The sequence below is a fragment of the Triticum aestivum genome, chromosome 5A (genome assembly GCF_018294505.1).
Source record: "Triticum aestivum cultivar Chinese Spring chromosome 5A, IWGSC CS RefSeq v2.1, whole genome shotgun sequence".
NCBI lineage: Eukaryota > Viridiplantae > Streptophyta > Magnoliopsida > Poales > Poaceae > Triticum > Triticum aestivum.
The window spans coordinates 640,404,264-640,418,894 of record NC_057806.1 but is presented as its reverse complement, the minus strand read 5'-3'; the positions used below and the strand labels follow the sequence as shown (position 1 = coordinate 640,418,894).

General features: G+C 42.0%; 2 long non-coding RNA genes across 6 annotated transcripts; one reads left to right on the top strand and one right to left on the bottom strand.

Annotated features, from left to right (window-relative positions):
- The first annotated feature begins 7,410 nt into the window (after window positions 1–7,410).
- Window positions 7,411–8,899, top strand: LOC123108122 (uncharacterized). Its single transcript, XR_006451835.1, has 3 exons — window positions 7,411–7,602; window positions 7,678–7,794; window positions 8,226–8,899. It is a non-coding gene; the product is annotated as an uncharacterized lncRNA (long non-coding RNA).
- Window positions 8,900–9,618: 719 nt separating this feature from the next.
- LOC123105545 (uncharacterized) lies at window positions 9,619–14,111 on the bottom strand. 5 transcript variants are annotated; one of them, XR_006450929.1, is made up of 10 exons: window positions 13,794–14,111; window positions 12,413–12,513; window positions 12,184–12,294; window positions 11,988–12,092; window positions 11,786–11,864; window positions 11,553–11,660; window positions 10,672–10,773; window positions 10,330–10,515; window positions 10,101–10,250; window positions 9,619–9,964 (listed from the first exon to the last, which is right to left on the bottom strand). It is a non-coding gene; the product is annotated as an uncharacterized lncRNA (long non-coding RNA). The 5 variants fall into 5 exon arrangements; XR_006450928.1 differs by having other exon boundaries at window positions 11,791–11,864; window positions 11,988–12,128; window positions 12,253–12,294; XR_006450926.1 differs by having other exon boundaries at window positions 11,960–12,128; window positions 12,253–12,294; window positions 13,794–14,110.
- Window positions 14,112–14,631: the final 520 nt, after the last annotated feature.

The window sequence follows — 14,631 nt, the reverse complement described above, 5'->3', positions numbered from 1 at the left end:
TATTCGTTGCTTTGAATGGATCCTTTCTAGAGAAGGAATTTCTCTCGAAAGAAGTGAGTGGGAGGAAAGTAGAACTTGATGAGGTAACTGTACCTGCTCCCTTATTGGAAAGTAGTTCATCACAGAAATCTGTTCCTGTGACTACTAGACCGATTAGTGAGGAAGCTAATGATGATGATCATGTAACTTCAGATCAAGTTACTACCGAACCTCGTAGGTAAAACCAGAGTGAGATCCGCACCAGAGTGGTACGGTAATCCTGTTCTGGAGGTCATGTTACTTGACCATGACGAGCCTACGAACTATGAGGAAGCGATGATGAGCCCAGATTCCGCGAAATGGCTTGAGGCCATGAAATCTGAGATGAGATCCATGTATGAGAACAAAGTATGGACTTTGATTGACTTGCCCAATGATCGGCGAGCCATTGAGATTAAATGGATCTTCAAGAGGAAGACGGACGCTGATAGTAGTGTTACTATCTACAAAGCTAGAATTGTCGCAAAAAGGTTTTCGACAAGTTCAAGGTGTTGACTACGATGAGAGTTTCTCACTCGTATCTATGCTTAAGTCTGTCCGAATCATGTTAGCAATTGCCGCATTTTATGAAATCCGGCAAATGGATAAACAAAACTGCATTCCTTAATGGATTTATTAAAGAAGAGTTGTATATGATACAACCAGAAGGTTTTGTCAATCCTAAAGGTGCTAACAAAATGTGCAAGCTCCAGCGATCCATCTATGGACTGGTGCAAGCATCTCGGAGTTGGAATATGCACTTTGATGAGATGATCAAAGCATATAGTTTTATACAGACTTGCGGTGAAGCCTGTATTTACAAGAAAGTGAGTGGGAGCACTACAACATTTCTGATAAGTATATGTGAATGACATATTGTTGATCGGAAATAATGTAGAATTATTCTGCAAAGCATAAAGGAGTGTTTTGAAAGAAGTTTTTCAAAGAAAGACCTCGGTGAAGCTGCTTACATATTAAGCATCAAGATCTATAGAGATAGATCAAGACGCTTGATAAGTTTTTTTTCAATGAGTACATACCTTGACAATATTTTGAAGTAGTTCAAAATTGGAACGGTCAAAGAAAGAGTTCTTGGCTGTGTTACAAGGTGTGAAATTGAGTAAGACTCAAAGCCCGACCACGGCAGAAGATAGAAAGAGAATGAAAGTCATTCCCTATGCCTCAGCCATAGGTTCTATAAAGTATGCCATGCTGTGTACCAGATCTATTGTATACCCTACACTATGTTAAGCAAGGGAGTACAATAGTGATCTAAGAGTAGATCACTGGACATCGGTCAAAATTATCCTTAGTGGAATAAGGATATGTTTCTCGATTATGGAGGTGACAAAAGGTTCGTCGTAAAAGGTTACGTCGATGCAAGTTTTGACACTGATCTGGATGACTCTAAGTCTTCATCTGGATACATATTGAAAGTGGGAGCAATTAGCTAGAGTAGCTCCGTGCAGAGCATTGTAGACATAGAAATTCGCAAAATACTTACGGATCTGTATGTGACAGACCCGTTGACTAAAATTATCTCACAAGCAAAACATGATCACACCTTAGTACTCTTTGGGTGTTAATCACATATACGATGTGAACTAGATTACTGACTCTAGTAAACCCTTTGGTGTTGGTCACATGACGATGTGAACTATGGGTGTTAATCACATGGTGATGTGAACTATTGATGTTAAATCACATGGCGATGTGAACTAGATTATTGACTCTAGTGCAAGTGGGAGACTGAAGGAAATATGCCCTAGAGGCAATAATAAAGTTATTATTTATTTCCTTATATCATGATAAATGTTTATTATTCATGCTAGAATTGTATTAACCGGAAACATAATACATGTGTGAATACATAGACAAACAGAGTGTCACTAGTATGCCTCTACTTGACTAGCTCGTTAATCAAAGATAGTTATGTTTCCTAATCATAGACAAAGAGTTGTTATTTGATTAACGGGATCACATCATTAGGAGAATGATGTGATTGACATGACCCATTCCGTTAGCTTAGCACCCGATCGTTTAGTATGTTGCTATTGCTTTCTTCATGACTTATACATGTTCCTATGACTATGAGATTATGCAACTCCCGTTTGCCGGAGGAACACTTTGTGTGCTACCAAACATCACAACGTAACTGGGTGATTATAAAGGAGCTCTACAGGTGTCTCCAAAGGTAAATGTTGGGTTGGCGTATTTCGAGATTAGGATTTGTCACTCCGATTGTCGGAGAGGTATCTCTGGGCCCTCTCGGTAATGCACATCACATAAGCCTTGCAAGCATTGCAACTAATGAGTTAGTTGCGAGATGATGTATTATGAACGAGTAAAGAGACTTGCCGGTAACGAGATTGAACTAGGTATTGAGATACCGACGATCGAATCTCGGGCAAGTAACATACCGATGACAAAGGGAACAACGTATGTTGTTATGCGGTCTGACCGATAAAGATCTTCGTAGAATATGTGGGAGCCGATATGAGCATCCAGGTTCCGCTATTGGTTATTGGCCGGAGACGTGTCTCGGTCATGTCTACATTGTTCTCGAACCCGTAGGGTCCGCACGCTTAAGGTTTCGATGACAGTTATATTATGAGTTTATGAGTTTTGATGTACCGAAGGAGTTCGGAGTCCCGGATGAGATCGGGGACATGAGGAGGAGTCTCGAAATGGTCGAGACGTAAAGATCGATATATTGAACGACTATATTTGGACATCGGAAAGGTTCCGAGTGATTCGGGTATTTTCGGAGGTACCGGGGAGTTACGGGAATACGAGGAAGAAGCAATGGGCCTTAATGGGCCTTAGTGGAAAGGAACAGGAGGTGGCGCCCGCCCCTCCCAAGCCCAGTCCGAATTGGATAAGGGGTTTGGGGCGCGACCCCTCTCTCCCTTCCTTCCCCTCTTCCCCCCTTTCCCCCCTTCTCCTAGTTGGACTAGGAAAGGTGGAAACCTACTCCAACTAGGAGTAGGAATCCTACTCCTCCTTGGCGCGCCCACAAGGGCCGGCCGGCCTCCCCCTTGCTCCTTTATATACGGGGGCAGGGGGCACCCCATAGACACACAAGTTGATCCAGGTGATCATATTCTTAGCCGTGTGCGGTGCCCCCTTCCACCATAATCCTCGATAATATTGTAGCGGTGCTTAGGCGAAGCCCTGCGACGGTAGAACATCAAGATCGTCACCACGCCGTCGTGTTGACGGAACTCTTCCCTGACACTTTGCTGGATCGGAGTCCGGGGATCGTCATCGAGCTGAACCTGTGCTAAAACTCGGAGGTGCCGTAGTTTCGGTGCTTGATCGGCCGGGCCGTGAAGACGTACGACTACATCAACCGCGTTGTGCTAACGCTTCCGCTGTCGGTCTACAAGGGTACGTAGATCACACACTCTCCCCTCTCGTTGCTATGCATCACCATGATCTTGCGTGTGCGTAGAATTTTTTTTGAAATTACTACGATCCCCAACCGGGGGGGGGGGGGAGTTGCGAGAGTCCAGACAGCAGCCATGTTGGACTCCGACACCCCAGACCCACTAAATCCGCCCTCCCGATCTCATTTTCTTCCACTCCGCCACTTGTCCCCCTTGCTTTGCATCTGCACGCTCCACCTTTGCTCCCGCCGCTGTACTTCTTCGCCCGCCACTAGCATTTCCGGAGGTTCGCAACCAACACCGATGCGCCCGCTCGCCTTTTACGACGACGTTGTCCATCCATCTATTTGTGATGTGCTGCTGGTGGTGCGCGGGAAGTGTTTGATGCAAGTTTGTAACATCCATAGCTACTCCCTCCGGTTCAAATTAATTGACATAACTTTACTGCAATTTTGTATGGATTGGAGGGTACTTGTCTATCTATCTATGATGTGTCGTTGGTGGTCCACGAAAAATGTTTGATGCAAGTTTGTAACATCCATGGCTACAACCTCCGATCCAAATTAAAATTGTATTAAATCTGCGCCAATTAATTTGGATTGGAGGGAATCCTGAAAACATTTTATCAAAAATGATTTGTCCATTTTGAGTTTCTGAGTGGTGGACTTACTCGGGTGATACGTGAATAGTTTTTTTAAGGGTGCTTTGACTTTTTAGGCCTTGAATGTGTGGGCTGGCTATGGGTCTCGCGTCCGAATTTAGATCTTCGGTTAGTGTTTTTTTTTTCATTCGCGCACTTGCTAAACTTGTTGGCTAGGCATTCTGTCCCGAGCTAACCGTGTATCTTCCTTATGTTTTTATCTTTGGTCTTGGTCCCATTCCAAGCCATGAGTTTTTATCTCTGGCCTTCCTCCCGTTAGAGCATGGTTAATAAGAAGGATTGCTGCTGGCTATATACCAATGCCATGTTATTTGAAGCCTTTTATAATAGCCTGTTAGTATAATAGATGGGTTGTAAACTAGCTACTACTAGTAATTAGTGCTTGCATGTGGAAGAAGGGAAGAAGGCACGCTGATTGGTGGAAAGGAGAAGAGGGTTGGCTCACAGGGCTGCATGCGGGCTGCATGTCTTGTTTCTTGCGATGTAGCTGACACTAGCTCAAGCGCACGCTACCTTGTTTTCCCTTCTTTCTCTCTTTTCCAGCTATGATTTTGATGACATAGAACTGCTTATAGCCTGCCGACTGAGTACTATTATACTTGCTCTTACAAGCGATGCATGGCTGTGACAGCGAAGCTAGCTAGTGGGCACTGCAGGTAGCAAGTGGGAGTGGGCTACGATGGGACTCATCGATCCATCCCACTTAAAAGTGTTTAGTGGGAATCCGTGGAACATGGCAAAATTTGATGGGCTATCCCTGTTAACCCACCGGGCACCCGCTAGACCCCCTTCTTCTAGCCCTCGGTTAGTTTTTTTTTCTCTTTTTTAGGGACGCCTCCGGTTAGTTTCCTAAGATGAGTTACTCATATAGGTACAAGCAGAAAAAATGATCTCTCATCTCTAATCATGGCGGTTTCCTGACATGTTTGGAATGGAAGAAACAACCATATATTCAATAACAAGGTAACCCATTTCTTGAAGGTTCCTGAGAGCATCATTAATGAGCTTAATTCTTGAAGAATCGCTGGATTTAGAGGAGCTCAATGGACTGGCACAGGATAGCATTATTTCCTCCTTCTGTGTGTACATTTGTATAGCTTTTCCTTCTCTTTTTGGCTGCCAGCCGTTCTATAAACCTTGAACTGTATCTCTTGGGGTGACTCATCCTATCTTAATGAATGAAATCAGCACAATGCTGTTTTTCGTTCAAAAAAAAAGATGAGTTACTAAAAAAAGAGGTAGTATCACTGGGAGTTATAAAACTTGCGCTCGATGTTCAGTTTGGTGCTAAAATTTTGAAAATACGAATTTTTGGTCATCTAACTTGACATCGCGTGCAAATACGATCACAGAATACGCATACGAACGTATCAGGGTGTATGGCCCAACTATTAGTGAGTGATGACCAATGGCTGACTTATGTTTGCACAAAACACACTCACATTTCTTTATTTCTGAAAAAGGTCAAATTAGTAGAAAAAAAGGGCGATGGCCTGCAATCGATCCTGCGACGACCGTTCACGACAGAAGCCACTCTAGCCAACCAACCTTCCCGTTTGCATATCGTGTATGTATAGCAAAGTTAGATGTACAAAACGTGGAGCTTAAATGACATTTATTTTTAGCATCGGCAGCCCATTTAAGCTATTTTACCAATCTTTTTTTATCTGAAACACGTAGAGGCGTGCACTGCTACTGTGATTCCGTTAAGCAGGACGAGTAGTCATGTCCAGGTAGGTTGAGGCATTAAGATCAACATATAATGCCATCAACACAGTACTTAATTTTTTTTGAGAAACACATAGTACTTACACGTGGAGCAGTAAAACAATGTAAATGATATTAATTGCACATCAGGACAGTTTTACAGAGCGGTAAAAACAAAGTGACATTTCAACAATCAAGCTCCTATGCATGGAAATTTGTTCTCGCTCCCTCTGTCATTCTGGCTGGCTCTCTGGCACTACACACAAGGTGCATGCCTTTCTGAAGGGGATCGCCGTTGCTGGCTTATTTCTACAGATATTGTGGGTCATTTTGCATTTGCTATTTCTTCAAGATATTTTTAAAACGTAATTAATAAAGTTATGTTCTAAGAATATTATACATACGAACTATCATTAGTACATAAAAACATTTAAATATACACTTGTGTATTAATAAAAAAATATCTAGTTAATACCGACATTGAATTTTTTTGTTAAGTAAATATGTTTAATGAATCCAAAAGATATACACTCACAGATTATATTTAAATTATGCAAAATGATGAATTCAAACATTTACAAAATATTTATGAATATTCATTTGTGTATAATTTTTAATCGAAATTAATATAATTTAAATATTAGACACGATTGAATATTCCTATCAACATTGGACTATAGAATGTGAGAATAGTCACTGAAATGTTTGTAGAATTAAAAATATATTTTTAATTGTAATTTTTGAAATTTTTGTGTTATTTTAAATGATACAAAAATTATAATTCATAAATTTTATTTAAATATATGAATATTTCTAAAATAATACATGAACAAATTTAAAAGTAGATTATTGCGTGTATGTACAATATTTATCACGCGCGAATATTTAGATGTATTTTTATTACTGAAATTATAATTTACATACTAACTACAAATTTTTAGTACATTATTAACACTAGTCATTCATTGTAGACGTGTATACGTGCAGGTTGTAGTGACTAGAACGTCTTGTGTTGATCCAAAAAGGACATGTATACGTGGAGGTTGTAGCGACAGAACGTCTTGTGTGCTGCCTATTGGTTGTTTGTTTGAGAGCAGGTGGCCACACTATTTCCTGTTAATTTTCATAAGCAGGACGCACTGCTCATAGATGCGATAAAATTTAAGCTCGGTGTTCAATACGTCTACGTTTGCTATCCGTATCCTACATGTGAACGGGGAAGGGTTGGTTGGCTAGAGTGGATTGTGTGTTGAACATTGGTCGCGTGTTTGGCTCCCGGCTCCCCCTTTTTTTGTTAGTTTTTGTACAAATATGCAGTACAGTGTGGTCAGCTTTTCTCATAAATAAAAAAATGTGAGGGTGTTTTGTGTAAAATTAAGTCGGCCGAGCGCCATCAACTCACTGACAGGTGGGGCCATACACCTTAATACGTCCGTACACGTATTTTATGAGCATATTTGCACGTGATGTCAAGTTAGATGACCACAAATCCGTATTTTTAAAGTTTTAGCACTAAACTGAATATTAAACACAGACACAAGTTGTATGACTTACGGAGATATTACCTAAAAAAAACTCCGAAGGGTGTGGGTTTTCATAGATTTCCCGTTCCAGACACGCTCGAGGGACACGGCCCGGCCCAATACGAGCCGGCGAGCAGCCTCACTCTCAGTCCAAAACCGCCGCCACTCCCCTCTTCCACCGGAGACCCATTTTCCGGCGCGGCTGCTGCTTCCCGCAACATCGAGCTCCCCGCCTCGCCGACCCACACCAGCGGCCTCGCTCGCGCTTGCCGCCTCGTCCAGTGCCGGAGGCTATCAGCGCGCGGTGAGTCCTCGGGCCTCAGCTCTTCCATTTCCCCCTTTTCTCCTCGGGCGCTGTTTCTGATCTGAGCTCGTGCAGATGGACCCTGGTTCTTCCCCCGGTGCATTCTGCCGTCCTAGCTTGCCGTCGCCCTAGCTCCTCCTATGAACTGCCGCAGTTTCCGTTTTCCCACTCGTCCTGCGAAAGAGATCTGAGGTTTGGGTCATTACTGCTGACTTATTATGAAACATCAATGCTCCTTTGTCTTCTTTTTGTTGTGCCATAGCTATAATCACATATGTTTTGTGTTTATCTCTCTGTACATGCGCCATAGCTATAATCACATATGTTTTGTGGTTTCGCTCATTTGCGAACCCTGATGTTATCCCGAAAATATGGATAAAGGGGAATGTACATCCTCAGTTTCTGCAGTTATAATTGAATAGGATTCAGATTAAAATACCTATGTTTTGAGTTTGCATTCCATGATTCAGACATTCTGAAAAAATCGTTGGTTCGGCTCAGCTTTTCTTACATGTTGGGCATTTTTACTTTTAAAGTTGTTAGTCACTTATAAATATTTACAGCCTCTTATGTTTCTTTGTTTTACATAATTTTTTACTCTTCTTTATATGTAACCCAAGCAGGAGATATCCATGTCTTTGCTAACTGATGACCTGGTTGTGGAGATTTTGTCTCGGCTACCGCTGAAGTCCTTTTGCCGCTTCAAATGCGTCTGCAAGTACTGGCTTACCTTGTCATCTAATCCACACTACCGCAAGAAGTTCCCAAGAACTCCCGTTGGTATCTTGTACCAAATACCTCAGTATGGCACTGGCATCCATCTCGCTAGGCTTCCCTCATGCGACAAAGAAATTGACACAACACTTAGCTTTGTGCCATGTTATGAGTACCTAGAGCTTAAGGGTTGCAGCAATGGCCTACTTCTTTGTTATCATGGTGGTATCACAACATATTTCGCAGACATATCCCATGTTATTGTGTGCAATCCAGCAACTCAAGAGTGGATGTCACTTCCAAATACTGAACCTGGACCGGCAGACTGTGATTATGATCTCATGCTGTGTTTTGATCCATCATGGTCTCAACACTTTTATGTCTTCAGCTTCCAGTCTGGGTCTTCCATGGATGGTGAAGTCTATAATGAAGTTAAGATATTTTTCTCCGAGGATTTCACATGGTCTAGTTGTCGCTGGAAAAGTGAGATAGGATTTTATGGTAGTTCATGCTTTGTGAATGGGGTACTCTATGTGGGGCATATATGGGAGCATGTCCTTCTGGCAATCGATGCACCCGGCACTACCAGAATAATTGTTGCTGCCGACGGCTTTATCTACGCCGACGGCCCCCGTCGGCATAGATGACGGTATGCCGACGGCCACAGGAAGACCGTAGGCATAGAAAAGCCGTCGGCATACCTCCATCTATGCCGACGGGGGCCGTCGGCGTAGAAAGACCGTCGGCACATACATGGGCCCGCCGACCCCGGCTCAGACGGCGGGTTGACGCCGTCAAAACTATCACTACACCACGACACTGCATCCCCAACAACCAGGTTGGATGGGAATACAGGTTCCGCCAATAGACAGTCGGTCGGGAAAGACTATTGCGGACCGACATTGTATGTTGGGGAAAGACCAGACGGGAAAGCCCTTTCCCGACCGACATAGATTTCCCGACCGACTACTTGTTGGTGATGGGGTATCTTTCCCGACCGACATTCTGTTGGGCCTACCCTGGGCCTTTCCCGACCAATAGTCTGCTGGGGCTACCATGGGCCTTTCCCGACCGACTATGTACAGGGAATTCTTTCCCGACCAACAATCTGTTGGGATGCCATGGGCCTTTCCCAACCGACAATATGACACTGTATTCTTTCCCGACCAACATTATGTTGGGCCTGACATTGGCCTTTCCTGACCGATTGTTAGACAGTTTTTTTTTGCCGACCAACATCCATTAGCCCTCCATAAGTGGACTTAAATTACCAATAGAATATACATCAAGTTACAATGCATGTCATCCAAAAATATTGAACCAGATGCAAACAATAACATACATTTCAATAATTTTCACATATAAATACATCATCTGTTATGAACTAATGACCATCCAACTTTCCTATAAAACTAGTGGAACTAATTAAGTAGAGGAAACATTATGGTTTATTGCCTAATAGCAAAAATACCATGCTTTATTTTCTAGAATTTGTTTTAAGAGGCACATCATCTGCCTTGGCTCCTTATAGTGGGCAACTACATACACATCCTCTCAGCATTCCACCAAGATCCTTGTGTCGTTCTAGTACTTGACAACAAAGCCTTCCTTCTACATCTTATTGGAGAACATCCTCCAATTTGAAAATCTGCAAGTCAAAATCCCCGGTTAATATTTCCACACAATAACGGGAGAACGTGATATTTTCTCTAAGCTGCCTTCAATATCATTTCATACCAAAGCAACTAAAGAGAATTCATTATCACTGATGGGAAAAGGGGTACCTTTCGCTCCCCTCTTTTGTGTTTCCTGCAACTTCTTTTGCTATATCCTGAGATACACGAAAGGAGTAAGAAATCTAGAAGCGAAAGCATTTGCTAAATGATAGGATAATTCTCTTCAGGACATGGGGGGTAACGCTCTTCAGACAATTCCTGCATAAATGAAAGGAGTAAGAAATTAGATGATTAATAATAGGTAGCAGCGAAAGCATTTGCTAAGCAATGAATTTACCTATGGGGATAGGTGGAGCCTTCAATATTTCCAAATAAGTGACATGCTCAAAGTCCTCTGTTGTAGGCAAGCCACTTGCTATCACAAACAACAATTTAATATCTCCTTCTATCGTTACTTCACCAACAAACCAAGGCTCCAAATCCTGGTAAAAGCCATGGTATGACTAGTAATGTGAAAAATACTCTGAAACAAGAAAAAGAAATGGTTCTGTAATCAGAGGATGGAAAATTACTTTCATAGACCATCATAAGACACCACAAAAAAATTAGCCTGACAAAATCAGTTCGCCTAGACACTGTTAGAAAATGCAGCAGAAAGAAATTCTTATACAAGAGCCACCTCTCGAATGCAAAGGAAGTGACATATTTGAATGTAACTTTGAAGCCAAGATCTGTTTGTGACCTTTGTCCACCATGCTACTACAGTTTTCCAAATCATTCACTGAAAAACAACAGAAAACAAAACTTTATGTCAAGCCTGCTATCAAAAGAAAAAACATGTGTAACCAGTTCATGAAAGTACCTTTTAGAAAACTACAAAACAGTAATGAAGCTTAATTAACTGCTGCACATAAAGAACTTTACTGCTTCAAGGGTTTCTCTATTTCCATGAATCAAAGCAGCATAGATTTCTTTTAAAGATATTATTAAACTTACGGACTAGTTCAAATCTGCACACTACAGCACATAGAGAGAGGGGGGAGAGGAGAGGCCAAGTGAGAGAGTGAGATCTTACCGACGTCGATTATAATGTCTCGATTATAATAAGTCGTTGGTAGGGAAATCTGGTGTGTGGTGTAGTGATTAAACAAGTCTTGATTATAATACACTATCAGAAACTGCATTTTCTTTGCTTTGTGGAAAGAACACGGTTAGACGTTGCTGTTGCGCGCAATTGGACTATAGTATTGAAATGCCAACACAGAGGAGCATCTCATTCTCAACAACACAAATAGTAATAAATACAGAGAAGTCAATAACCATGTGTTAACACGTTGATCCTCAGCTGAAATAACCCCAACCCGCCCACCATTTCCAGAACGAGCTGATGGGTCAGCAGAAGTGTTTGTTTCTTCTCTTTAAAAATAAATAAGACAGATTACTCTATTGGCATAGGCAAAAACAACTAGTGTGTGTGATCTTAAGGTCAGCAGAAGCGTTTGAAGCACTATTTGTGTTTATACAATTCATTATGTATATAAAGAATTGCCCACTACATACCTTTTTACTACTTTTAGTTGTTCCTCCATGACCCCACCATTTTACCTTTAGAATATCAGCTCACCAATCTGGTGTTTCTCTAGTTTTCAGTTTTCCACACTCAGAATGCTACATGCAATGGCAAAAGGTACAAAAAAAATTCAGAATACTTGTCTATTTGAAGTTGGGTCACAAGAGGTAACTTAAAATATGTACTGGTGAATGTACAGATTCTGATTGCAAGAAATAAATACCTTACTCATTTATAGCAGCAGCAGATCATCCACTGTTTGCATAATGCACCAGTATGTTCTTTCCATCAAGCAGCTGAATCTATCATCATGTGCCAAAAATGTGCTATCGTAAGGAAAAAGAACTGTGCACCTATTATTGCATATTATCCTACAGGAACTTGACTTCTGCTATACCTAAAGATGTAGTGAAGCGCTATTTTACCTAGTCGCTCATCTTCTCCAATGCCGAGATGCTTCTCTTTCGAAAGAGAACTTGACGAAACTGTATCCTTTGGATGTCCTCGCAAGGGATGTCATATTGCTTCCACTGCCAGCTAGCACATCAATCAGCAAGAGGACAAGCCTAACAAAATCACAGGTCCAACATCAAGAAGTTAGAACAGGTATGTTAGGACTACCTTCGAGAACATCGCCATGCTGAGAGAAGACGTTGTCAAATGACTCTAGTTATCAGATGTATGAGATACCTTCGACTTGCCATGCTGCTCTTTGGCTCTAGCATTGCCTGCCTACAGAAAAAAAGAATTAATTGAAGACATAGCACCATCTGGCAAGAAACATAAATGAACTTGATATACAGTTAACTTAAGTAAGATACCCAGTACGTAGATAACTCACTAGACTCACCAATTGGTGGGGAGGCAGTGGCAAAGAGGGCGGGACATCACTGCGCCACCTGCCGGAAGCTCGTGAGTAGCCGGAAGCAGGAATCCTTGTGCACAAGTGCCCTGAACATATAAAGAAAACAAAAGGCTAATTGTGATTCTGGAGCTATTTATTTCATAGCAGGGTTAAATAAGTTGAAGTTCTTGTTCTCAGAGCATGAAGATTAAATATAGACTCTTATATTTGTGATAATTCTACAATGCTCAACTGAAAGGCTGAACCATTAGTATGATTATTTGGACATTTTGTGCAACCTGAAGGTAGTTCTCACTTCTCAGTGTTGTGCTTTACAAATGGATCTTCAGTTAAGATATGCAAGCAAGACATACATACCAAGTAATCACCACATCAAGTCTGAGCTACCAGGAATGGATGCTCAAACATACCACTTGGAGTGTTTATTTTGTGACATGGACGGAAAAAATATTGAAAGGCATTACTGAATATATGTAATGCGTTTTCTGATTTCTAATTGTCATGATCAAGGGCTCTGGACCAAATATTTATTGGCATGGTAAGCATGTACTCCCTTCGTCCGCGAATAAGTGTACATCTAGCTTTTGTCTTAAGTCAAAGTTTTAAAACTTTGACCACCTTTCTAGGAATAAGTAAAAGCATTTATGGCACCAAATTAGTATCACTAGATTCGTCTTGAAATGTACTTTGATAATATATCAACTTTATGTCATATATGTTACTATTATTTTCTATAAAGTTGGTCACAATTTTAAAACTTTGACTTAGAACAAAAGCTAGATGTACACTTATTCGCGGACGGAGGGAGTATCGTTACAGATACAGTACAATTACTACTGTAATTGAGAAATTCAATTCATAATTGCTGCCCTCTGATGTCAATAGTTTGGTTCGGTACTTCAGTTTATTTCTAACCCATGCATTTTATTCAGAGACATTGTGCAATAAGATACTCAGTCACAAAGCAAGCATCATATCAATTTTGTATTGTCCGAAATTGGTGCCTGAGTGTATTTTCAGTTCAGGGATGTGCATGTATATAGGTTGACCTTAGCACATCACTCGAGTAAAAGTTAATTTCACTGAATTAAAAGAACCTTTATCTTATCTCGTTATTAGACTGCAGAACAAATGTTCCATTGATCTATTGCCTAAATTTGAATGTTTAGCTGTGTCATTCTCTATCTTACTGAAAACACAGAGATGAAATTGTTCTTAACTAACAGTCCCTTACCCATGTGTAACCAATTCGTCAAAATACTTTTTAGAAAACCATAAATCTGCACACTAGGGTTTCAAATCTGCACGCTGCAACCAGGAGGGGGGAGTGGAGGGAGAGACCACAAGAGAGGGAAAGAGACCTTACCGCTGTTGTTACCGCCATGGATGGCTACCTGTTGGTCACCGAAGGTTGGTTGGCAAAGATGGAGGCACATGTCGCCGGAAGCAGAGGGACCAGAGGCCGCCTACCTCGCTCTGGACCAGGGAGCGAAATGACCTTGACCCCTTCAGATCTGGCACCATGGGAAGGAGTGGAGAGGGAGGGAGGGGAGAGGGAGCCGGCTATGGGTTGGAGCGGTGGCGCCATAGGAGGGAAGAGTGAGGTCGCCTCTCTGGGCTGGCAGCATGCGGAACGAAAGGGGCTAGGGTTTCGTGCGTGGGGAACGAAAGGAGCGTGGAGCGGCGGCGTGCTTGTGATTTTGAGCGAGAAAACTTCGCGGGCTGGGCCGGTTATTGGCGCTAAAAATTGGCTATTTGCGTGCGAGGCCCATGTAGCATCGGACTGCCGGTCGGGGTTATTTACCGACCGATGGTCTGTTCGCCATAATAGAATTCCCGACCGACTGTTGGACGTTATATGTTGTAGTATTCCCGACCGACAATAGGTCACTGTACATAGATTTTCCGACCCACAGTCTGTTAGAAATTTTCGTGGCTGACTGTGGGTCGGCAATATTGACTTTTTCCCAACAAACGTCGGTAGGGAATTCTGGTGCGTGGTGTAGTGTATGCCGATGGCCCTAACGGTGGCCGTCGGCATAGCTATTAAACTTTTTTAGTTCAGGAAATGCCATGTGGCCTATCTACGCCGACGGCCATGCCGTAGGCATATCTACGTAAAATAATTTTTTTGTTCAGCAAAAAACCACGTGGCACCTATATATGCCGACGGCCATGCCGTCGGCATACCTTTTATATGTTTT